This window comes from Pleurodeles waltl, chromosome 10 (assembly GCF_031143425.1).
Source record: "Pleurodeles waltl isolate 20211129_DDA chromosome 10, aPleWal1.hap1.20221129, whole genome shotgun sequence".
Lineage (NCBI taxonomy): Eukaryota > Metazoa > Chordata > Amphibia > Caudata > Salamandridae > Pleurodeles > Pleurodeles waltl.
Window position 1 is genome coordinate 28,116,805 of NC_090449.1, and position 26,300 is coordinate 28,143,104.

A 26,300-nucleotide genomic window follows, 5' to 3' on the forward strand; every position below is an offset into this window, starting at 1 on the left:
GCCGCAGGGTTATGGATGTGATGGAAGAAGTGGGCCATGAGGAAGAGCAAGAAAACACATTCACTCCCATAGAGTGCTCAAAGGAAAAGAAAAAAGTAATTCCCTGATGTGAGTCATGGAATCATACAAGTCATGCGATTCAAAGCATGATTAGGGAGCTATGCTTCAGCCGAGTGAGAATCACAAGAGGGAGGATGGAAAGGGATTACGGCACCTAATACAGAACATGTTCAGAGTATGTTTAGATTATGTACCATGTCTTCTGGGTTATATAAATTATGACAATGGATGTGGCTGTATCCATGTTTTTTCCCCGCCCTGTTTGGAGTGATATATGTATATAAGTGGGATGTTACTATCTGTTTTTCATTACAGGCTCGGAAGCGAAGGCAACCTGAGGACCCTACACAGTTCAGGAGGTTTATCTGCACATCTGCAGGGGTGTCAATGCTTTAGTGTCATAAGGATCAAGGTTCGGCAACAAGGACAATTTGAGGATACTACCTAGTCCAGGATGTTCATTGGCACATTGCAGGGAGTGCTGGTATTTAGCAGCAAGATGTTTACTGTAAGAGTTTGTTTGTTTGTTTGTATGTAGTCGGTGGAGTTCGGCTTGAGCTGCAAAGAAAGAGGAAGGACTTCTGCATGATGGATATTTATAGGGGACTTGATGCCTATGATTGGAAGGGTTACAAAGGGCCATGGGATATGTAGTTTAAAGATTGTTTCTGACTGGCTGTTGTTAAAAGGCATGTAAAGAAAGAGAAGCATAATCCTCGCCTCAGCGTCCTTAATAGAAACAGACATTCTGGACACATAAGCTTGAAAATTTTAAATTCCTTACCTTAGAATTTTCCCTCAGGTGTGAGACTGGGTCAAGAAATTATTTCTGAGCAGTACCCCTGCAAACCGGTAGGTGGCGTTCTCAACATTGTCCGAAAAAGAAGTTATATGCAAAGTGACTATCTAAGGACCACCCCAGGGTGCTGATGTCCGTTTCTTTTCACGACTTTCCACGCCAGAAGTGTGGAGCCATGAAGAACACTGACCACTGGTGTGGAAAATTAGGGCCTGGAAGGAATCAGCCAGGACACTAGACATCTATTTGGAAAGTGGATAGGATTGGTGAGTCTGTAAAGAATCTGCGGCTAGATAATCTCTACCAAATAAGGCCTTACCAAAGATAAGTAAGTTCATCTGATAGAGACTTCTAGCTGCAGATTCTTTACCTTAGGATAGATACCAAGCAATACCTCCCTGGAGGTGGGTCTGCAAAACCATTTTACACTAAAGTCCTGCAGGACCTAATGGGCAAAGTGTGCGTCCCGAAGGACCTAACTGTCTAGGAAGTAGTGGTTGGTGAACATATGCAGTGAGTCCCATGTTGGTGCCTGGCAGATGTCCAGGACCTGAACTCCTTGTGTTACCACAGTGGTTGTAGCCTTAGCACTGGTGGAATATTCACAGAAGCCCTCAAGGAGTTGCATCTTGGCCAGTGTGTAGCAGATTTTAATGCAGAGCACAATGTTTGGGAAGACGGTCCATTTCTGAACAGCCTTCCCCCTTCTTGGCTCCGACACATCCAACAAAGAATTGGCCGTCTAGTCCGAACTCTTTTGTGCTGTCAAGATAGAACAATGCTATTTTTGGGTTTAGTTGATGTAGTCAATCCTCTTCCTCAGATGGAGCATAAAAGGTAGGCAGGGTGATGGACTGGTGTACATGACATTAAGTGACAACTTTCAGCGGAACTGAACCTCTAGTACGAAGAACCAGCTTCTCTGGAAAGATGGCTAGGTGTGGAGGCTTAAATGACAAACCCTCTGGGCAGATGTTACTGCCACTAGGAAGGCCATCTTGATGGTAAGAAGCCTGACAGGACAGTTGTGTAGAGGCTCAAACGGAGCCACATGAGAAATGTAGGAGTTTGAGATCCCACTAAGGCATGATAAAAAGTGAAGGTGGAAACATACATTGGAAACCTTTCAAAAACCTACTTACAACAGGGGATTTGAACGGGGTGGCCGGTCTGGCAACTGCAGAAAGGCTGATGCCAGCAAGTTAGCCCTTTAAGGTGCCCAAAGTAGAGCCCTCCAGGGCAGGAGAAACAATAACCATAAGGACCTGAGAAAGGGGAGCAGAAAGAGTGTCAACTTGCTTTTCTGTACACCATACCACAAACGTACTCCAGTGGCAGGCATATACAGTCTTGTTGGAGGGAAGCCTGGCTGCCAAGATAACATTGCAGTCCCTGGGCGGACGTCCGAAAGCTGTTAACTGTTGCTGCTCAATCTCCACGCATGAAGGCGGAGCGTTGACAGGTTTGGGTAGAGAACCCTCCCCTGCTGCAACAACAGAAGATTCTCGCAAAAGACAACCTGATCAGAGGACCAATGGCCATGCTCAACAGCTCAGGATACCAAACTCTCGGAGCCCAGCCTGGAGCCACAAGGATGACTTGGGCCCAGTTTTTTCTTGAGAACTCTAGGCAGAAGTGGTATGGGTGGAAAGATGTACAGGAGGCCTGAGCTCCACTTGTGACGAAAAGCATCTTTAATAAGCATTAAACATATTTGTTTATATTCCTAGCTGTTCCCATTTCTGAGATACAGTATTAGGATTTTTAATCTGTGCTCTGGCTTTCTACATAGGACATCTAGGCCTGCCACAGTGAAAATTTGCTTTTGTGTGCTAGTCACTGTAAGGACATGCTAATGTTAAATTTCTACATGTCCTACATTTACATACCATACATCCTGCCTTTCGGGCAACATACATAGAGATGGCTTTGGCATAATTAAAAGGGAGGTTTTGATCTGTCAAAAGGGTTTAGTTGACAGGTTGAATAGCTGTTTTTTCATTGCTACAGTCAGACTACACAGGGGTAGACCTGAAACTGGGTTAGCACAATCACTACAGTGGATGGCACAAAAGGTGCTGCAGTCCACTAGAGGCATTCAACTTCAGGCTATGGGTAAACCTGTACCATATACTAGAGACTTACAATTAAGTATACCAATTAGAAGTATGCCAATATAACCATGTTTAAATTGAGTGCACATTGCACTTTACTACTGGTTAGCAACAATAAAGTGCTAGGAGTTCTTATGTCAACAAAAATATACGGTCCTGCAAAGGTCGAAAATGATGTGACCATGCTGAAAAGGCAGATTTCCTACACATCACAGCAATTGATTGGGGTATCACCTGGGAGATGTAGAGATCAGAGTACTCTGGTCTCTGGCAAAGACCCAGCTCCACATCAATTTGCTGGAGTTGCGGACATTCTGCTTGACATCAAGAGCCTTCCTGCCATCCCTCAAGGGGAGGCTGGTGCAGATTCTCAAGAACAAAACCACCATGCTGCACTGCAACAAGCAGGGCAGGGTGGGATCCTGTAACAGGGGTGTTACGCCTCAAACTAGCTGAATTGTTAGGGCATGTCCCTGAAGGTATACCACCTGCAGGCTCTTTAAATTGTAGAGCGGAAAAACTCTGAAAAGCCTGGCGGATCACATATGGTATGTCACAGTGGGATTGAAATTTGGGCACCAAGGTCAGTCGTATCCCTCAAAAGAGGACGACAGATTCCATTGTTTTGACCCCAAGAAAGCACACCACTTTTACACTGATTGCACCAAAGGACATAGACCTATAATCAACTATTTGTGGGGTTCTCTGGGGCAAAGAAGAGCAAGGTGGTGCAGAAGTGGACCATCTCTCAATGAAAAGGCATTCGTATTAAGATCTGCTATGTACTGGGAAGGAAGCAGCCTCCAGAAGTTATGAGAGCTCATACCACCAGAGCCAAGGCTGCTACCACTGCGTTGGCAATGTAGGCTGCGATGTGGGCATCATGCACACGTTCATGGCGCACTACTGGCTAGATATTGTGGTCCAGCAGGAGCAGCACTTTGCCCATTCAGTGTTACTTTTTGGTTTGAGCCATCCACAGACCCACCACCTAGGGAAGTATTGCTTTGATATCTAGTTACAAGGCACACAATCTTCAGTTAGAAGAATCCATCAGAAAAATGGGTTACTTATCATCTATAATGCTTCTTCTGGTGGAAATTCTAACTGCAGATTCCTCTCCGTCCTCCCACCTGCTCTACAGAATAGGCTCTTTGGAATCTGCACACCAGTTCTTCCAATTTGTTTAAGGGCTCCACCTTTGAGGGTGCAGATGAGTCATACACAAGCTCATCTCAGCTCATGTGGGTGATGCTTACAAGTGGCTCAGATTGTCACTTCCAGAGCGGAACTGTGCCTATGCCAAGTCAAATGGCACCACCTACCGACATGTTGGAGCACTGGTTTCCGGATCCAGTCTGACATTTAGACGATGCACCAGAAAAATTGATACTGAAAGTAAAGTAACTTTTTCCTCTGGCCATGACTGGTGCGAGATTGGGTGTTACCCAGTGGTATGAGGTAGACCAAAAGAACAGTATGGGTGATTTGTACACATTTCCTATGTGAAGCGTAAACCCAGAAAATATTTCAACTCCTTAAGTGAAGTTGGGCTCCACCGGTGTGTCCTAGAATGAGGCACCAGAGTGCTTCCATGCTCCCACCGAAACTGTTCAACCCGCAGATTTGTTGGCTACACAATTTCCTCAAGGAAGTAGTCACCCAAAAAAAGATGGAAGTAGTCAACAAAAATTGCACTATAGACTTAACATTCAGGCTTGTGCAGTAAGTGGGGGAATTTGTGACTAAACTTAATTGGAGGCTGCCAAAGGAGTACTATCCCTGTACAATATACACTAGTAACTAAGTTACCCTGCCACTGTCTCTCTGCTGCAAAAACTGTGCTTGCGAAGGAACATCACAACTGTCAAGGACACGTTCCTCAAAATCACTGGTAGATGAGCCATCATCAGATGGTACTCCAACTGAAAAATCACTTCCAAATTCTGCTCCATTTATCTTCTCCCTCAGATGAAAAATGACTATCACTTGTAAAAAAAAAAAAAAAAAAAAAAGCAGCAAAGTTAATTTTTAGGACCGTAAGAAACAGCTGAAACTTAGTGGAGTCCCAAGTTGTCCATTTATAGAAGAGATTGGGTTAGTGTTTTTCGGTGACGTCCGGCCTATTCTTAAGTAAGACCACCAAGTGACACACACTCCTGCCAATCTTTCTGAAGAGGTTTTTGAAAGCAAGTGCAGGGTGAAATCCCAGCCTTGGTGTTGCAGCTTTCCAATTTTTTGAGAGGCACCACTGTGGCTGCATCCTTCCAGCTTGGGTTGCTGTTAACATAATTGCAGTAGCTGAATCTGTTTAAAGAGAAACAGCTTTTATGGGACTATGGCGTCACTTCCCCGTGATTAACACCACGTGACGTCATTGCACACTGCTTATAATATCCACCACTAATTTATTTGGGACTTGTGCTGTACTATACACAAGACTTCGATAACAAGACAAAACACCTACAAAAAAATTATATATAAAAAAAAAGGACATCGTAACACGCATCTCTAGAGTTAAGAAATCGATGTAAAGCGTGATACATCTGAAAAATCGTCTCTTCTTTAGTGGGGATGAATCAGAAAAAGAATATAAGAACATTTGACACCAGTGACACAGATTGGAGACCTTATGGTACAGCCTAGGGAAAAGCAAAACAAACCAATTCAGAAAAGCGACAAATATAATTTTAAAAAAAGAATCCCATCGAAAAACGCCTGTCACCTTCAGAAGTTGAACTTCTATTAGGGTAGGCCACGAGTATTTCCCCCCCCCCCCAATGTCTTGAGGGGCTCTATTTAAGCTGCCAGAGCTAAGACTGGTGTCCCACCACGCCCTAGACGTCACAAATCATAAAGGTTACTACAGCACGATTGGCTCCTTGCAGTGATTAGCCCGCCTCTTGTGGCACACGTTAGACGTTATTGGGTTTTAAATTTCATCTCCGACGCGGATAGGGTGGCTTGACCTGCCCATTAAAGACCCGAACCCCGCCTCCCACCCGTTTCCTGATTGGAACATCCGTGGCGGTGCCTCACCCTTTGCCGGAACTCCTCCTCGCCCTGCAGCGAATTGACGATTGGGTAGTTCGTTTGCCAATTTGCCTAGGCCTTTAGTGTCACTGGACAATCTCAAAGGAAGTGGGCGGAACCTCGGCCGACGCCGCGTTGTCGCAAAGCAGGGCGGGCGGATTCCGTCGGGAAGGGGAAAAAAGAGCGAAGAAGGAAAACGGCGAGAGAGACGGTAAAGGTAACTAATAAGTGCTATTTAACGCGCATAACTCCTACAGAACGAACTGCCGCGCGCCTCTGAAAACGATCTCTTAGCTTAAAGGGAGAGCTCGAGACTTCCTTAGTCTTGAGTATCCCTCCGCTGCGATGTGAGAAGAGAAGGTAGAAAAGAAGGCCAATTTATCGATGTTCTTTTGGTATTCATGTCCGGCGCATTGTAAAGTTCCTCCCTCTCCCCAATCTTTTCGCCCCTACTCAGTTTTGACTTAAAGGAAAAAAAGCGATCTGTGTACTGGTTCTATAGTGGCGAGCGCGCGCCCGCCCCTCCGCCCATGTCCGTTTTGACGGCGCGCGCCCCGCCAAAGCGCGCGCCAGGAGTTTCCGATTGGTTGGAAGGGAGCGCGGCCGCTCTTAACGCTCTTTTGCTGCTGAAGCGCCAGACGGATGACGGAACGTCCGCTGTCGCCAGGCTCGCTCGTGATTGGGCGGAGTGGGGTTGCGCGTGACCCGCCGGGGCGCGACTGCCCTGAACTCGATAACTGCCACCCCTCCCCCGCCATTTTGACGTTGACTTTTTCGGCACTTATTCCCCCCTCCTTGTTTTTTCTTAGTTTGATGAAGGTTGTGCGTTTTTTGGGAGCTTTGTTTCGGCAACCGTTGTACTGTCTTCTTTATTAACAAAAAGCTAAATTAAAAAAAGTCTGAAAAGGAACTCATTCGTATAGTAGTTTAGCACCGAAGGAAGCATTTGGCGTGCTTCCTTGTGAAACAAGCATTTGTAGTGCTTGGGTCTCCATTCGCTTGTGTTAGAGCTGTTGGCATTGTGAATTCTTAACTGGACATTTCTCTTCACATAAATTTGATCAATCTTGCCTCATAACTGTTTCTTTTCCTGCCATATAATTCCAGTGGTTCTGCACATAACACTTACATTTTTGGTTCTGCAGCAAAAAAATGAATATGTTGCTATTTAGCATCCAAATTGAAATCTGCCATGCTAATTCCTATGGAATACCACTTTCTCCACCCCACCATCAGAGTTGCTTGCCGGCCAATACAATTCCCTTCTCTCCCAAAAAGACACAAGGCAGCCACAGAGGAGAAATAAACTGGAAGAGTCACCCAAACATATCCAGAGTATTCATACATTCATAGTGTATTAAGGCTGTTAAGTTATCCTAAATCATAGTCATAACTGTAATAAGGAGAGATTATTAAAACATATACAATTATCATATAAACCTTTAACGGAAATAAACTTTTGGCATTAGACTGTAATGCTCAAAACAGCCCCAAGAGTACACCATAACAAAAATATCCTGTGTAAGAAACGTGGTTATGTAATCATATTGTTAAACACCACTGGAGGGAATAACCCCATGAAGAAAAAAAACAGGAGAAAGTAATGTAGAGCAACCATATTCCTAGCCCAGAAGGGGCCTTTTTTATGGCTAGCAGGCCTATTGCAATGACATTACAAACAAGGCCTTTAAAACAAAACCTCTCCCAGCTGTAAAACAAAAGTTCTAGTAATGAGAAAGTTTAAAAGACACTGAATGGTGGAAGGGGTTATTATTTTGGGGGCCTCGCTAACCTAGTGTGGGGACCCAGAGATAATGTCCTGCAAAGCATTATGGGGTGAGTTTCTGTGCCACAAATACTATAGTATGTTGATTTGACGATAATGCTTAGAACAGCCCTAGAGGACACCACAATAAAAATAGCATTTGCAAGAAACATGGTCATTAACTATATCGTTAGCCCCTAATGGGCATAATCACACAAAAGAGAATGGCAATAAATAATGCAGTATAACCATATATTCAGCCCCTAAAGGGCATAGTGCATTACACATTTTCAGGGGTAGCTTGCCTATAGCAATGACGAGCAAGACCCTTAAAACACAAGCTATTCTCAGCTGTAAAACAAAAGTTTCAGCTATGAGAGCGCTTAAAAGACACTGAGTGGTTGGAGATGTTATTATTTTGGGGTCCCCACTAACCTAGTGTGAGTACCTAGAAGTGACCTAGATCAGGGGTCTTCAAACAGGGGACAGGGCCCCTTAGTGTGGCCTCAAGTGATCCCAGGGGCACTAGGATATGGCCAAAAGAAGTGTTGTGCAGATAACTTTCTGAATGAACAGAACACCTGTTCTTTGCCAACTTGAGGTCTCTTGCCAGAATGGGCAAGTAGGGCCTAAAAATAGCTTGCCCCTATAAAATGTGACTTGCCATAACAAGTAAGTAGGTGAGTAGATATTATTGAGGCGTGATAAATTTTTCGCTAAAGAACAAGAATTAAAAATAATTGCTTTTCTCCGGAAATACCTCCACAGGTTCCAAAGCCATGTGATTAGTAAACCACCAATTCTGAAATTAAGATCAATAACACACTTTCTGAGTAAAATATTATTTTTTTTGCCAAATTTGGTGTAATTTGGTTTGGTTCAGCCATTTTTTTTGTATAAAATGGCATAGTTACTTATTTGGATTTTTTTTATTCATATTGGTCCCACTACATTGAAGTTATGAGTAAAACATAAACACTCTTCCTGTAAGAACTCCAGCCTGATTAGAACTATGCAGTGGTGACTGCCACTGTGAAATCTAAAATATTTGTATTTTACTGTTGTTATTTTCATTTTTGTCTCAATAAATGCCGGTGGGCCCTTGTTGAGTATCCTACGTTTCTGCCAGGACCCAAAAGAAGGATGTTTTGCACATTTGCTTCCTGCTCATAGCTTGTAGTCACCTGGCCCAGGGTCTATAAACCTTGCAGCAAAATGTCCTTATTTAAGTTTTTTTTAAACAAGAGGTGAGTTAGTTTACATACTAAAATTTTCTTAGGGTCGAGTGCGCAAGCGCTCTGGCCCCTGTTGTAATCTCTCTGTGGGCTTTTAACCACGCCCATCAGTTTGGTTGGTTCATGGGCTTGCCTTTTAAAATTCTCTTGATTTCATTAGTGAAAGGCATGCATACGTCATGCCTGTTCCGGTGTTTGGACTTCCTCGAGTGAACCGGTAAACTACTGAAAACATATGAGGCTCCAAGTCTGGTTATGAGTTTACAGCGCTAATAGCTCTAACTCGAGCAAATGCGAGACCCATTGCTTTGCAAATGCTTGTTTAACTCTTATTTTCTAACTGCTATTAGAGTAGATCCAATATTGATCTCCTTGGAGCATAAATTAATTGTTCTTGTGCATCGTTTTACTTATTGTGGTTAAGAAATCTCCCTATCAGTTGAACACTGCAATTTAAGTAAAACCCTGTTGTGTGGTCTTTCAGTCTGTAGTGAATGGAGGGTAGAAAACTCGGCAGTAGTTTGCAGACTGCCCAGTTTGTTTGTCATTCATATACAACAATTTGCAGGTTGTTCTTGTACCTTTTCATGTTGCCCAAGGATGCTTACTTCTCCCCATTCCCAGACAAAGATGCTGTAAACAAGAACTCAAAAAATACATTGTGTAATGGCCAGGAGCCTTGATGACATTCTATTAAGTGATTGCTCACTGCAATGATGGTGTACAGTGGCTGTTGCTACTTGTACAGTCGTTGCTTACTCATGTTACTTGCAGGAGCTGTAATTGTATTAGAGGTAGTTAACTGCTTGTTACAAAGAGTGCCATGTCATCAAATCAAATGTTACTGATTTAGATCTCTTCAGAGATCAACAATATATACAGGCATATAAGAAAATAATTAAAAAAATATGTGCAGATTGCAGCATACACATTCAGAGGTTATCTTGCTAAGGCAATCAAATCATCAGTTTTAATCGCACTGTATTTAATACATATAGGGCCTGATTACAACTTTGGAGGGGGTGTTAATCCGTCCCAAATGTGACGGATATACCACCAGCCGTATTACGAGTTCCATAGGATATAATGGACTCGTAATATGGCTGGTGGTATATCCGTCACTTTTGGGACGGATTAACACCTTCCTCCAAAGGTATAATCAGGCCCATAGGTTTTAAAAATCGCTTCCTTGCTTCTGATACTGTTTTTATGGGGACAAACAAAAAACGTGTTTAATATCTTAGGTCCCACCTTAACATAAATCACACATTCCCGACTTCTCTTTTGCCCGACCAGTGCTTTGTAAAATGATTTAATGAAAAGATACCCAGTCCTAACATAGTTTTAAAAAACCTAGCACTATGGTCCAACGTAAGTTTCAGATATCCTTGCGTCATCTTAAAAGAAAGGCTATCTTAAAACAAAGGCTGTCTGAATAAGATTTGTAGGTTTCCAGCTTGGCACAATATGCAAAGTCCTGTTAATAGTGGCAGTCACATTTTTCAAGAATAATTATAACTGTGCTGGAGTCCACAGTTGCAGGTGGTCAATAGAACATTGAGAGTCTGTTAGAGCAGTCTCCAGATTTATGCACAACTATTTCATCCCTGAAAGTTTCGTTCTTCAGAAGGTCTCTCAAAGGTCCTTCGGGTGCCTGAAGATTATTTGATGCCCATCTAATTACATTAGCAAGGGATCTAGAGTAGACGCTAGCAAGGGAAAACGAAAGTAATTCCTGGACTGGGATTGCTTGGCTCAGTGGTACTATCTTCCAAAGGAACTGCCCTTCGAATACATGTAAGTGCCGTATGTTGCTGCTTACTTGGTTAGCATCACTCACTGAAATGTTGTGCAGATGTTGTATCAAACGTGACTTAAATGACTTTTCTGTGCATTTAAGTAAAATTATGGTTGTGGGAAATGTAGAAGTATACAAGTAAGGTGATTCAAGATAGATCACTCAAAGTATAATCCTCATTAATGTACAATGCCAAAGTGACAGATGGAGTCAAAAGTGGCAGGGAGGAACTGATTTTCGAGGAGGCAGATTACAAATTGAGGAAGCAGTCATGTTCCAGTTTAGCGTGCAGCATGGTAGCAAAACTATGTTGAGTGAGTAGAGATGATGAGCCAGCGAGGAGTCACATGATGATTTTGAAATTAATTGTATGCAGGCGCGGGAGGGAGAATTGGGTATTTAGTGCCTTAAAGAGGTGACTTGGGTTTCTGTCTTGTTGCGCCTTGGCATCGCAAGCCTATCCAGTTTTGGTTCACAGAAGAGCAGTCTGAGTCAGGATGAGGTTACTTCACACGGTTAAAAAACTTTGCTGCCCTGGTTGTTTTTTTTTGTGTTTTTTTTTTTTGCCATGCCTATCGTATTTCATTTTTTGAATAGTCATGATGCAAGTGTGTTTGGGGGTGGGGGTGGTCATCTTTTTCTTTCTTTTCTCATTCTTAGTCTGCTGGCCGGGGGAATAAAAAAATTAAAATAAGCGCCATTTTCAACCAGATTTGCTGTGTCCTCATTTGAGCTATTGCCTACCAGACTTTCCTCATAAATGCGGTCTCTTGTCTACACTTGTGCGTGTGACGTGTGTAGGTGGCATGTGAATGTTGTGTTCCTCCTGCTGAGATGAAAGTTACTCACTGCCAGCTATAAAGTGGGACTTCCATTGAGCTTTGTTGGAGAACACTTCACATCACACCATGGTAGATTGGCCAGAGTACTGAAATTTGAAACACTGCATTTTGGTTAGCTTGGGTTTCCTGGCTGTGCCACAAGGTGGCATAAGCGCTAGGTCTGTGGGATTATTAGTTGTAGATCAGCTGGATACAGCTAGAGCAGTGGTTCCCAACCTTTTAACTTCAACGGACCCCCACTTATTATTGGAACCTGGGAACCACCCCCTAACTGAATTGTTGCTGTAATCTGGGATTTACCCCCCCTAAGCCTTAACTGAAAGCCAGGGACCCAGGACAAGCATTGTCAATGATTTGAACTGCAAAACAATACACACAAAACATAGAGAAAAAAAAATTCATCAAACAAATACACAAATGATGACACATTTTATTTAATTCGCAAACATATATAAATATATATTTTTTAAATTTTAATAGATATGTTGGAGCTTTTCTAATTCAGTTGAGGCCACTCATCTTCCATACTATTTTCTGTTTAATGCACTTGCACTGCTCCCTCAAATCAATCTTAGGATACTAATGTAATTTTTATTCTCCAGTTTCCAATTCCTTCACATTTAAAGTACAGTTTAAAATTTTCAATTGTACATTTACATTTGTTATTTCTATGCACTTTATTAATCTGGTAATATTTTTTTAATTTTCGAAGGCATCGCAGACCTCCGGGCCACAGGTTGGGAATCACTGTGCTGGAGTTTACACACTAGTGTTGTGTAAACGTCACCACAAGCTGAATCTTCCCTGCTTCTATCGTCTCTTCAGGCTGAGGGCACTCCTTGGTACATGGAATATAGCTTGATGCTGTGACCGGTGAGATATTGAGGGAATGACTGCTGAGCAAGGAGTGCTGATGCTGCTGACCACCAGAGGGTCTGTATAAGGCACACATGACTGCAGATCTGCACACAAGATGACTCAGCATGTCAAAACTGGCCATTAGATGGCGTATGCCAACTGGCCCAATAAAATGTAAGAGCAGAGAATTCCACCTGGGGAAAAAAAATCTATATATATTATGACCTACTGGCGGTCGCCAGTGGTTAATTTTAGTAGGGACCTAGTTCCATAGAAAAAGTGTTTTTTTGACTTGCCTATATCTTTGGCACCGTTTGACAAATCTTCTCGCAATTTTCCAACAAAGATGCCCTGGAGATTCTTTGTGCACATGGAAAGTTTGGAGGTGATCCATCAAGCAAGGGCAGAAAAGGTGGAAGTAAAAAAAGTTGCATTTCCCATGTTAATTCCCATAGGAACTTTAGACATGACTGCAGCCCGAACCACTGGACGGAATTACACCAAATTTGGCAGAAAGCTAGCTTTCGATACGTAGTTTGTGCTTTTGCTTATTTGGAGTAAGTCCGTTCAGTAGTTTTTGAGATATTAAATGAAATCCAAATTTGTATATCTGGGCTTGCAAATATTTGCTAATTTTCGCGAATGGGCGTGCAATTGGTTGACTGCAACCTGACTAGAAAGGAGCAGCCGCCGTTTTATTTCATGGGCCACGATCCCCAGGCGTGAAAATCCTAATTGAAATTTGCATAAGGGGTCAGAGTTGGAGGTACCCTGACTCCAGGGGTGTGATATAGGTGTTTTTTTAGGGGAAAATAATGGGTTTGAAATAATTTAGCTTCCCCATGCTCAATATTCGCAAAATATCCACGAATATGAAAACCTTTTGAGAGAAACCCCACTCACTCATACACTAATTCATTCACTTATACATGCACTCGAAATGATGCGCCCACTCAGACCTTCAAGCACCCACCCACTCACACTGGTGCACTCACAGACCCTGTAAGATACTGATGCACCCACACACAGACTCACTGAAACACTCACACACCCACTCACAGACCACCCAGAGCCTCTCGCACCCGCTCACTCACTGAAACCCTCACGTCCACTCACAGACGCACCCACTCACAGACCCACTCAGACCCTCATTCACCCACTCACAGACCCACTCAGACACTGATGCGCCCACTCATCAACCCAGTCAGATCGTCACAGACCCACTCACACTCAAGCTCCCACTCACAGACCCAGACACTGACGCACCCGCTCACTGCCCCACTCGGACCCTCATGCACCCACTCACAGACCCACACGGACACAACCACTCTCGGGCATACTCAGACCCTCATGCACCCACTCACAGACCCACTGAGACACTATCTCACCCACTCACAGACCCACCCAGACACTGATGCAACCACTTAGACCCTCAGACACACAATTTCACACCCAGAGACACCCTTTAACACCTATTCTCACACGAAGAGACAGACTGTTCGGCCAAGCGCAGCACAGGGTTGGGTGGTTATAGGGGTTGGTCTGCTCTGGCTTGGCCACGGGCCAGGCCCTGCAGCCAACTCTTGCGCTGCACGGCTGTGCACTGCGGTGCTTGGATTAACGTATAGTATTGAAAATTACTTTACGTTTAAAAAAAACTGGAAATTCACTGAAAAAAAGCAGAGGTTTACAGGGACGTTATAGTTTGGTTCTGAATTTACTCGTACAAAATCATAGAAATTCAGCAGTTAGTTTTTCAAGTAACTATAACTTGCGCCGTGAGGTAACTATACCTCGCGCCTTCGCCATGCACTGCTAATTACCCCACAAATTTCAGCACTCATGATATCTTTGATTACAGCTTTGATAATACACTGTAACGTGCAGTAAAATTATTGATCAGATAACGGAATGGCAGGGACGCAACTTATAGTTACTTGAAAGAACTCTTAAGCGCTCCATTAAAGTGGTCCGCAAGGGTATCAGGCACAACCCCAAACACTGCATGGGGTCAGTGTGGCTAGTACCTTCAGCACTGTAGGGCATAGCTGCCTCAAATATCAGTAAATCAGAGTGGTGAACCACACTCCTCAAGCACACCTGTAATCTGAATTATGCAGCCCCACCAGTCATGCCAGGGGGACGTAGTTGAAAGGGATAAATCAGGTCAGAGTGTAAGGCAGTGGGCAGTAAGGCCGTGGGAAAAGCTTGCTCTGTGCGTCAGCAAGCTCTGTGTGCTTTCAACCTCCATCTGGGTTGATTTTAAACAAGCATGAACAGCACACGCTTAAAATGATAAAACTAGGGGACCATAAGCGCAGTCCCTGCGATGAGAGTGCATCTCTCCCTGCACGAGCGTCTAAAGGAGAGAACACTGGACATAAATGAATCTGTAAATAAATGCTTGAATTGCTGAAATTTACACCTCAATTAAGCGTAAACATGCAAAGTATAAGCAGAATGCAGAGAGAAAAACATGTCAGAGACTTAAGTGATGGTTGCAGTTTATGGGAAGTGTAGCTTGAATGTTTAACTATTTTTGATTAACTGATGTCATTTTACAGTCTAGAAAAGAGAATCATAATCTAAGACTGCTGTCCTGACATGGAATATTGTTTTGAAATACTAAGGGCCTGATTAAGAGTGTGGTGATCCTCGGACCACCACACTCGCGGTGGCTGTTGGATCGCTGCGGTTGTGGCAGTCGGACCGCCACATTAGGAGTTTGGCAGGCAGCCCCGCCAACCTACCGCCATCCCCGCCAGGATCTTGGAATCCTGGTGGGCTGACGGTGGTGCAGGTTGCAGTCAGCCAGGGTGGCGCTGACTACAGCGCCGCCCTGCTGATTACAACCTAGTTCTCCACCATCCCTTTCATGGCAGTTTCACCAGCATGAAAAGGCTGGCGGAGAGCAGGGGCCATATGAGGGCCCCTGTGCTGCCCATGGTGTGGGCAGTGCAGGGGTACCCCAGTGGCCCCCTGCATCCTCATAATGCTCTTTCTGCTGTGAACAATGTGCGCATTGCATGGTGCTGGTGCCCCCTCTATTATGAGCCAGCAACAATGCTGCCTCCACTTTCCGATTGGGCTGACCAAGAAAACCTTGATTTCCGGCAGTCAGCCCAGCGGGAAAGTCATAATGGGGCAGGCGGAGAGGTCGCCACTACAATGGCAGCCAAACTTTTGGGAGTTTGGCGAATGGGTGTTCCTGTCTGCCGAACTCGTAATCAGGATCTTAAACCTTTTTAGAGAAGTGTTTGTCACACCAGTGTTTTAAAAAAAACTGAAAGGGCTTGACAAGTCTCATAAGAGGGCAGCAAACCTAAATAAAGGATTGGATAATTTATTCTGCAAAGAAAGAGCCTAATGTGTGCAGTTCCCAAAACCAGAGCTTGGGACAACAACACAGTATAAATTAGCCTGGCATCCTACTTTTCCTTATTTCAAAGTGGTAAGGATTGACAGCGTGACCTCAGAGGCTACCATAAAAGAATGTTTTCACCTTAAGTGTTTAGCAGGGTTGCATGTTTGTGTGTGACATGCTCCTTAGCAAAATCTCATTGGCTGCATCTGCTAGTTGCAGTTTTTACCTGTTCAGTAGGATGCAGGCCTCTGCTTTTCTGGTGCTACACCTTTTTAGGTCTAGTTTATCAGATGGCGTAAATAATTGGCTTAATGCCTCTTTGTGTACCATTCTTTCACTTTGTCACTCTAATTTGCTTTCTTCTTATTAGGTGGCTTGCCTTCCTCTTGTTTGTCCCTGACCTGGCATATGGGCTATTTATCGTCCTTTTGACTGATTTATAACCTACCACTAATCCCTACCGAGAAACGACTTTTTTTCTTTTTAGTTAAGCATTCCCAAGAGGGTGCATGTTTTCTAGCTCTCTCCCTTGTGTACTCTTCCCAGCCCCTGCCAAATACCAGCCCACCTGTCCTTTGTGTGCGCCCTCTGTTGTGTGTTTTTCCCCAAACGAACCGGAACCCTCTCTCCACACATGTTGCTTTCCCTTGTGTGCTGCCCACTCTCTTTTGTGTTCTTCTCACCCTACCTCCCTGCTCTTCTCTATCATGCGCTTCTTTGCCAGACCTCTCTCTCCACCTACTTGCTCTTCTGTTGCACTTTTGCAGCTTTTTGTTGTCTGTTGTCAAAAGACCTTTTGTGGACTCCACCAATACTTGTAGTGTGCTTTAGGTCATGCCTTTGCATAAATATTAGTTGGCTTTCTTGTCAGTCTCTTTTGCCTGCTACTTATTTGATGCCTTTCCATCCTCATGTGTTTGATCCCCTGCATCATAAACCCTCCATTTAGTTGGATAACTTTATTCCACTGCTTATATTCAGAGAACAACTTTTTCTCTTTTGTTTTTAGCAGTGCAGAGGACTGTGTGTATTCTTGCCCTATCCCTCTCCTCTGTACTGCATCTCCTTTCCGATCCCTCTCCCTTGACTCTCCATGTTACTTCCTCCCCCCCCTCAGTTCGTCCATTCCTTTACCTATCCCTCCCTGACCCAGACACAAGTGTAGCCAAGAATCATTCGTGTAAGACACTAGGGAAACAAATAGCATGGAAAGCTGAGTCTAGAAGCAAAAAAAGCACAAAGAAAGGAGCCTGAATGGGTCTGGTGCCAAAGCCCCACAAAACTACCCACAATAGATAAATTGCTGTAATTTATTCTGTGCTGCTGAGGCTGATGCGGAACTCGGTTGTTGACCACTCTGTTGCAAGGTTGTCATTTGAGTATTCAAAGCCTTACCCCCCACCTTCTCATCTCAGTGCAGCGTCCATACTGCACACCCACCTCCCTGCACAGTCTGGCGAGATACTACTGTAATGTCTCCAGCACACTTGCTGCATAAAGGAATTTCATTTTTTTAGATGGTTGCCAGTGCTGAACAACATCTGTAAATAGAATCGGAAAATCCAGGAGATCTGCATTGCCAAAGTCGAAAGGTGTGTCAAATTAGCTTTGCCAATGCTTGTTTGGTCGATGCAGTTTTTCTTTGTAGTCACTGGTATTCAGTTTTGATTGCACGAAACACAGGATTTGTCTCACTGTAGTTAGCATAACTTTCATAGCAAATGTCGAGCAGGTGATAGAACGTGACATACAGATCCCAGTGGCTGGCCCACACAACACGTGGATCATATCTGGAAAACATCCATCTTGGGCGTTTGTAGTCTTCTGTGCTAGAATTCACAATTGTTTTTTAGAGGACTTCGGCTGTCCTTGTCCTGGAAGAATCCTGTTACTTCAGGAAACTCCGGACCTAGTCTACCTGTGGTTATCTATGATTCTGAACATTTGCACTGACAATCCCTAAGAATTCAGCTGTGCTCCTAAGTCATTTAAGGTGAACCCCGAAGAAGTGGAGAGTAATGTTTCAAAATCAGTCCCAGTGTGGGTAGTAGAACCCTCTTTGGACTACTCCTCTGTAAAAACAATAAAAACTCAAGGAGGATACAAGGGACAAGGAACATTAAAAAAAATCTGTACCCCTTGTTTCAGATGTTGGTACATAATTTACTGTTCCATGACACATACAAAAGGTTTACTTTCATCGTTCAGTCTGTCTTTTGTCAGAATCGATAAACTTTTCCCATTCTTATGGCAACTGGTCAATCTCGTGTCTTTTCTGTCCGACCCCAACGTTCATGGCACCTTGCAGGAGGGATCATAGATGGCTATTTTGGTTCTTCTCCACATCTGACATAGAGTTCACAATTCCTAGCACTTACTGTCGTCCTTGCTCCAGGTTTGATCTGGATCCATCTGTGGTTTTAGCAAAGTTACCTAGGACCTCACGTCTCTAATGTTAGTGCCTCTGTGCCTTCTGTTACTGGGAGGTTGCCATCTCCCCCCTATTTCCCCAAAGTTTTGAGTGTGCTGTTATGTACACCTAGACACTGCTTTAGATACTGCTCTTCAGGGAGCAGAACATTTGTTTTCTGCTTATTTCCACAGTAGAGAGAATATTCGCACCCTGCTAAGCAGTTTCTTTCTGTAATGCCAACAGCAATGGAGTCCTTTAAACCCTTATTTTAAAAATCTGCCTCTTCTGGACTTTTGAAAATTGGCTTCAGAAAATCTGTGCTCTCTTGTTCTTGTCACGTTTTCTCTGGGTTCTGAGACAGAGGTCAAATTTCAGTTTGTCTTACAGTCAGTTTTCCTTCTGACTGCAGAGTTCCAGTATTTTGTCTGTTTTTTCTAACCCACAACATTTAATTAGCTAAGTCAGCTGTTCAAACGTCTCATAATATATTTCAGTACTTGTGAAAGCCCATTGTTTGTACTTCTGTGTGACTAAAAAAAACATACGATAAAAACAAATCAGAACTTTTTACCTGGTATTGTACAAAGAATACATGTTTTCTGAAACCCAATTTTTTCAGATTGGTATTATTTATATAGTTTTATCAGTAAATCTGCAAGTTAGTGAGAAGGTTTTTTGGGACACTTATTGTATGTAAATGACAGTGCGCTACCACATCGTGCTTAACTAATATATTTATTAAAAGTGAGTGTTTACACATAAACTGAGAAACACTCCTGTCTCGATGGCACAGCTATTAGTAAACTAAGAAGCAAGTCATGGAACATGTGTCCCCTATATGTGGGCTAGATTCTTTTTATACATGGAGGAAAACCTTTAGTCTATTTAAACAAGCAAAGAAGTTTTTTTTTTTGTAGAAGAAATGCTGAGCTCACATATTTGAAAGTACACTAATGTGAGAACGAAGAAAACAGCGACTCTATAAACTAAAATATTTTCCTAGAATCAGACAATTTGAGACCCATTTATGGTTCAAGTAAATTTCAGTTCTGGTGGAGTAGACTATTCAAGTTACACGGCCTGCTTGTCTAGTAACATTGTTATGATTTTTCGAGTCCTGCCTCATCACCTCTTTAGTCCTTGAAAAGGAAGCCAAAGGAGAAAAAAAATTGGATACGAATTCCTGCATTAATTTCTACAATTCGCCTTTTGTGGTTTGTGATTTGGAAAAACAAGAGATTATTCCATTATTTTCAGAATGTTTCCCTCTAGATAATGCCGAGTACTTTCTAATTTGACTCTAAGGGCACAGAGACCACATTTGTAATGTTAACAAATAAGCACGGATGCAGCAGACAGAGCAGCTAGACACTATTTGGACGCCAGGACATAATGAATGCCTCGCTCTTAATTAAAAAATGGCACGACAAAGTCATGAAGTTGCTTTCTGGTAAGAAAATATTATTTTCACACTGAACATATGATGTTTCAGAGAAATCTAAAGCTGCTACTGTTACTGCTAAGCTTTTCAAAGGAAAGTTTTCACAACACATCAAAGAAAGAGTTTTTATAGTAGCCTTCCATTGCCTTTTAAAGATTGTATGGCTAGACAGCAATCCAAGGATAGTCAACTTCAAGAATTGAAGATTTTGTTTATGCTTTAGTTTTCATAACTGCTGGAAACGAGATCCACAGAACTGGAACTGACGTTCGCCCTGAGATGCACATGTTGGAGCATCTCCCTGTTAGAAAAGAGACAATCTTTCATAAAGCATCAGTGGGCAGTGCTTTAAATATTTCTATAGTCCCATCGTATCTGTCAGGTTTGCCGGAGACCACTATAAGCTTATGAAAGTGATTCAGAAAGCAGCTCTCTCGGGAAAAAAAAAAGTTACTTTAATTAAAATCATCAGTGATTTATTTTAAGGACTCTATGCCTAAAATACTGAGGACATCGGGCATGTTTTAGACCACCATGCCTTCATTTGATCCTTGCAAGAAGTGACATTAGCTTGACCAAAAAGTTCTGACTTTCGTTGAGGCCTGGTCGGACATATTCTGTCTCTTCTACCAATGTTTATAGCTGTGAACGATTCACATCCAGTTGGGGTGAAGGGAAGGGAGAAGAGTGGAGTGAAGAAATAAAAATGCTTCGATGGCGATTCTTGCACTTAAGGGGACTTGCTGTTCGGCCTTTGGACAGCGATGCCTCTACGTATGTTCTGCTGCAGCCCTGCAAGTTGGAAGAAGGTTTAGCACCTGGGAATGCCTCTAAACGCTGGTTACCCTTGGGTAAAAAAAGGTTGATGTGAGGGTGGACTATGGTGAAGATTTTCTATAGGGGAATCCCAAAATCTTTCCAGTGACATTTTTAGACTTGTTGTCTTTTCCTTCATTTTGGGGTAGGCAATGCCCAACCAGTGTGAAAACAGAAGGTCAAAGTCTAAGACGGAAATCGCCATGAAGATAATGTTCCCATGAACCAGATATTAGGGTGCTAATTAAGGGACAAGCTAATAAGAGGAAATGGTGTAAAACCATTTTTAGAAAATTCAACTCTGGTTTCGGGAAACTCTCTCTTTATAATCATCAAAACATTTTAGTAAAGGCAGTATGTCCTATGTGAGAGCCATCGAAACTAAAAATGTTCAAGGTTTCCTCTGGAATTTATAGAGTGTAGAACTGGTGGTTCTTTATGCAGCTGGAAGGTAGCTTATAAAATCCCTGAGTGCCCCACGCAAATATATAGTTAATTGATTCTGTATTGGGTTCCCTTTATTTCATCCCGGTAGTTTGGCTCTTATTTTCCTTCAGGGCACTGTGCATTTTCCTCTCCATTGCTTTAATAGATCTCTACTTCCTCAGGAGGGTAGCTTTCAATCCCGATTGTAAATACCTTCGTGTCAGACTGCATTCCCACCTCCATATAACACACCAGTATCTTCCTTTGGAAAATCCTGCATCATCTCTCTGCCCCCTATGCTCTAGCGTTTACTATCCTCCATTATTGGACTTAGACGCGCTCCGGAGTGTAAAGTAATCACAGCAGGTTAGTAGCCACCCTATTTATTCGTTCAGTTTACCCAGTGTACTAAATGTGCCTAAACTCCGTCTGTACAGTGGTTTTCAGAATCGTCCCCTCTCATTGAGTCCCTTTGATGCATGCCCTGCCACTAACCTCTTTGCACCTCCCCTGTCAGTTTCACCTACCTCAGCCATACACCACCTTCAGATGTGACTTACCAGACTCCTGGAACAAGATCCCTGAAGAGCAACTCTTCTCCGCTCTCGCCGCCAACCAACCCACCCTCACCACCGACCCCAACGACGCAGCTCTCAACCTCACAAACTGGATCTCCAACTGCGCTGATAACCTTGCTCCCCTCAAACGCACGCATCGACAGGCCAACACCAAAAAACCTCTCTGGTTCTCTGACACCCTCAAAGAATCAAAGAAAACTTGTCGTGCCCTTGAGAAGGCCTGGCGCAAGGACCACACCGCTGACAACATGACCGCCCTCAAGAACGCTACACGCGAACACCACCACCTGATCCGCACTGCCAAAAGGAACTTTTTCACCGACAGACTAGACAAAAACAGCCACAACAGCAGAGAACTCTTCAGCATCGTCAAAGAGTTCTCCAACCCCAGCGCCAGCGCCGTCACGCCCTCACAGGATTTGTGCGAATCCCTCGCCACTTTCTTCCATCGCAAGATCAGCGACCTCCACGACAGCTTCGGACACCAGACCCAACCATACACCACTGAACCCGCTTCCCCGGACATCGCCCTCAACAACTGGACCCACATCAACACGGAAGAAACCAAATCCATCATGAACTCTATCCACTCCGGCGCCCCTTCGGACCCCTGCCCGCACTTCATCTTTAACAAAGCCGACGACATCATCGCCCCGCACCTCCAGACCGTCATCAACTCTTCTTTTTCTTCTGCTACCTTCCCCGAATGCTGGAAGCACGCTGAAGTCAACGCCCTACTAAAGAAACCTACGGCTGACCCAAGCGACCTGAAAAACTTCCGCCCCATCTCTCTTCTACCTTTCCCAGCCAAGGTAATAGAAAAGACCGTCAACAAACAGCTGACCACCTTCCTGGAAGACAACAACCTGCTCGACCCTTCACAAACCGGATTCCGAACCAACCACAGCACGGAAACCGCCCTCATCTCAGTCACAGACGACATCAGAACCCTGATGGACAACGGTGAAACAGTTGCCCTCATTCTCCTCGACCTCTCGGCTGCCTTTGACACCGTCTGTCACCGCACCCTAATCACCCGCCTACGCTCCACCGGGATCCAAGGCCAGGCCCTGGACTGGATCGCCTCCTTCCTCGCTAACCGCTCCCAAAGAGTTTACCTCCCTCCGTTTCGCTCAGAACCCACCAAGATCATCTGCGGCGTACCTCAAGGCTCATCGCTCAGCCCGACACTCTTCAATGTCTACATGAGCCCCCTCGCCGACATCGTACGCAAGCACGACATCATCATCATCACCTCCTACGCCGACGACACCCAACTTGTACTCTCCCTCACCAAGGACCCCGCCAGCGCCAAGACCAACCTACAAGAGGGTATGAAGGACGTCGCAGATTGGATGAGGCTCAGCCGCCTAAAGCTGAACTCTGAAAAAACGGAAGTCCTCATCCTCGGCAACACCCCGTCCGCCTGGGCCGACTCCTGGTGGCCCACGGCCCTCGGCACCGCACCGACCCCCGCAGACCACGCCCGCAACCTCGGCTTCATCTTGGACCCTCTTCTCACCATGACCAAGCAAGTCAACGCCGTGTCCTCCGCCTGCTTCCTCACTCTCCGCATGCTCCGCAAGATCTTCCGCTGGATCCCCGCCGACACCAGAAAAACCGTGACCCACGCCCTTGTCACAAGTCGCCTGGACTACGGCAACACCCTCTACGCCGGGACCACCGCCAAACTCCAAAACCGCCTGCAACGCATCCAAAACGCCTCGGCCCGCCTCATCCTCGACGTACCCCGCAACAGCCACATCTCCGCACACCTGAGACACCTGCATTGGCTCCCAGTCAGCAAAAGGATCACCTTCCGTCTTCTCACCCACGCACACAAAGCCCTCCACAACAAGGGACCGGAATACCTCAACAGACGCCTCAGCTTCTACGTCCCCACCCGCCCCCTCCGCTCCGCTGGCCTCGCACTTGCTGCCGTCCCTCGCACCCGCCGCTCCACGGCGGGTGGGAGATCCTTCTCCTTCCTGGCGGCCAAGACCTGGAACTCCCTCCCCACCAGCCTCAGGACCACCCAGGACCACTCCGCTTTCCGGAGACTCCTAAAGACTTGGCTGTTCGAGCAGCGATAACCCCCCCTTTCCCCCCTAGCGCCTTGAGACCCGCACGGGTGAGTAGCGCGCTTTATAAATGTTAATGATTTGATTTGATTTGATTTGTAGGTCAGATGAAAGGGGCAGAAAATCATACTTCAAAATGAGCTGTACTGAGTATGTTGTAATTGAACACTGCAGACTTAGTTGCTGCAGTTCAAGTATGTACCGTGGTGTCAAAAGGATGAGTTTTTATCTTGGGAGGGGCTTGGGGTAGTCTTACTCTTATTTTATTTTTGACTTTGATTAATCCACATAGCCATTTGGTTTTTAGATGCGGTTCAGACTGGACTGCTTCTCAACTAGTATCTCCTAGAAATATTTAAATACAAACTATCTTAGAGTACTTGGAAGTAGAATACTCGCCTGTATTCGTAAGTCGTTTTGAAGGAATTGCATTGCGGTGGAACCCACCTTCTTTATCTGAAGTGAAAGCTCAAGGAATGTGTAGGAAGTTGGCTCTGTATGTGCTATTTCAAAGTAAGGAATAGCATGCACAGAGTCCAAGGGTTCCCCTTAGAGGTAAAATAGTGGTAAAAATAGATAATACTAATGCTCTATTTTGTGGTAGTGTGGTCGAGCAGTAGGCTTATCCAAGGAGTAGTGTTAAGCATTTGTTGTACATACACATAGACAATAAATGAGGTACACACACTCAGAGACAAATCCAGCCAATAGGTTTTTATATAGAAAAATATCTTTTCTTAGTTTATTTTAAGAACCACAGGTTCAAATTTAACATGTAATATCTTGTTCGAAAGGTATTGCAGGTAAGTACTTTAGGAACTTCAAATCATCAAAATTGCATGTATACTTTTCAAGTTATTGTCAAATAGCTGTTTCAAAAGTGGACACTTAGCGCAATTTTCACAGTTCCTGGGGGAGGTAAGTTTTTGTTAGTTTTACCAGGTAAGTAGGACACTTACAGGGTTCAGTTCTTGGTCCAAGGTAGCCCACCGTTGGGGGTTCAGAGCAACCCCAAAGTCACCACACCAGCAGCTCAGGGCCGGTCAGGTGCAGAGTTCAAAGTGGTGCCCAAAACACATAGGCTAGAATGGAGAGAAGGGGGTGCCCCGGTTCCGATCTGCTTGCAGGTAAGTACCCGCGTCTTCGGAGGGCAGACCAGAGGGGTTTTGTAGGGCACCGGGGGGGACACAAGTTGACACAGAAATTTCACCCTCAGCAGCGCGGGGGCGGCCGGGTGCAGTGTAGAAACAAGCGTCGGGTTTGTAATGGAAGTCAATGGGAGATCTAGGGATCTCTTCAGCGCTGCAGGCAGGCAAGGGGGGGATTCCTCGGGGAAACCTCCACTTGGGCGAGGGAGAGGGACTCCTGGGGGTCACTCCTCCAGTGAAAGTCCGGTCCTTCAGGTCCTGGGGGCTGCGGGTGCAGGGTCTCTCCCAGGCGTCGGGACTTTAGGTTCAAAGAGTCGCGGTCAGGGGAAGCCTCGGGATTCCCTCTGCAGGCGGCGCTGTGGGGGCTCAGGGGGGACAGGTTTTGGTACTCACAGTATCAGAGTAGTCCTGGGGTCCCTCCTGAGGTGTTGGATCGCCACCAGCCGAGTCGGGGTCGCCGGGTGCAGTGTTGCAAGTCTCACGCTTCTTGCGGGGAGCTTGCAGGGTTCTTTAAAGCTGCTGGAAACAAAGTTGCAGCCTTTCTTGGAGCAGGTCCGCTGTCCTCGGGAGTTTCTTGTCTTTTCGAAGCAGGGGCAGTCCTCAGAGGATGTCGAGGTCGCTGGTCCCTTCGGAAGGCGTCGCTGGAGCAGGATCTTTGGAAGGCAGGAGACAGGCCGGTGAGTTTCTGGAGCCAAGGCAGTTGTCGTCTTCTGGTCTTCCTCTGCAGGGGTTTTCAGCTAGGCAGTCCTTCTTCTTGTAGTTGCAGGAATCTAATTTTCTAGGGTTCAGGGTAGCCCTTAAATACTAAATTTAAGGGCGTGTTTAGGTCTGGGGGGTTAGTAGCCAATGGCTACTAGCCCTGAGGGTGGGTACACCCTCTTTGTGCCTCCTCCCAAGGGGAGGGGGTCACAATCCTAACCCTATTGGGGGAATCCTCCATCTGCAAGATGGAGGATTTCTAAAAGTTAGAATCACCTCAGCTCAGGACACCTTAGGGGCTGTCCTGACTGGCCAGTGACTCCTCCTTGTTATTCTCATTATTTTCTCCGGCCTTGCCGCCAAAAGTGGGGCCTGGCCGGAGGGGGCGGGCAACTCCACTAGCTGGAGTGTCCTGCTGGGTTGGCACAAAGGAGGTGAGCCTTTGAGGCTCACCGCCAGGTGTGACAATTCCTGCCTGGGAGAGGTGTTAGCATCTCCACCCAGTGCAGGCTTTGTTACTGGCCTCAGAGTGACAAAGGCACTCTCCCCATGGGGCCAGCAACATGTCTCGGTTTGTGGCAGGCTGCTAGAACTAGTCAGCCTACACAGATAGTCGGTTAAGTTTCAGGGGGCACCTCTAAGGTGCCCTCTGTGGTGTATTTTACAATAAAATGTACACTGGCATCAGTGTGCATTTATTGTGCTGAGAAGTTTGATACCAAACTTCCCAGTTTTCAGTGTAGCCATTATGGTGCTGTGGAGTTCGTGTTTGACAGACTCCCAGACCATATACTCTTATGGCTACCCTGCACTTACAATGTCTAAGGTTT

At 45.0% G+C, this 26,300-nt stretch overlaps 1 protein-coding gene across 2 annotated transcripts in view; it reads left to right on the top strand.

Moving 5' to 3' along the window:
* Positions 1-6,100: 6,100 nt before the first annotated feature.
* Positions 6,101-26,300, top strand: part of LOC138260963 (transforming protein RhoA-like) — a 99,809-nt gene continuing 79,609 nt past the window's right edge. Inside the window, exon 1 of one of the 2 annotated variants that reach the window (XM_069209520.1) lies at positions 6,101-6,217. The gene's annotated coding sequence lies outside the window, so the exon portion shown is untranslated. Of the gene's footprint in view, positions 6,224-26,300 lie in introns of both variants that reach the window. The other variant, XM_069209519.1, reaches the window with a different exon arrangement.